This window comes from Nematocida minor (assembly GCF_024244105.1).
Source record: "Nematocida minor strain JUm1510 chromosome Unknown 7915, whole genome shotgun sequence".
Classification (NCBI taxonomy): Eukaryota; Fungi; Microsporidia; genus Nematocida; species Nematocida minor.
In genome coordinates this window covers 1,638-2,067 of record NW_026250314.1, presented here as the reverse complement: position 1 = coordinate 2,067, position 430 = coordinate 1,638, and positions in this window count along the sequence as shown.

Sequence of the window (430 nt, the reverse complement as noted above, 5' to 3'; positions counted from 1 at the left end):
TCCATCTACTACTACTTTTACATTATGGGATTTTTCTAGCTCTTTTATCTTCATGAGCAAGTAACTTTTCTGGTCTGGACTTACTTCGGGTAAGTATTTAAAGCCATATTTAAGTGCAGAGATGTTTCCAGCTTGTAAAGTCTCTCTTTTTGCTTTCCAATTTAGCAACTCTCGATCATTAGCTAGACAATTGATGTCATGCCTTACACATTCTATCCCTTCCATTTTTTCTTTTTCTATTTGTTCGTAGTCCTGTGAGTTTGGATCAGCTGTTTTTTTCCATTCTTTTAGCTCTGCTTCTTTTGCGCTAAGTTCTTCATTCTTTATTCTGGAAGATTCAGAGTTTTCCTTCTTTTTTCTTTTTATACTGCGTTTTTCATCATTTATTATCTTCTCCAATTCTGTTTTGACTATGTAGTCTTCACAAAAA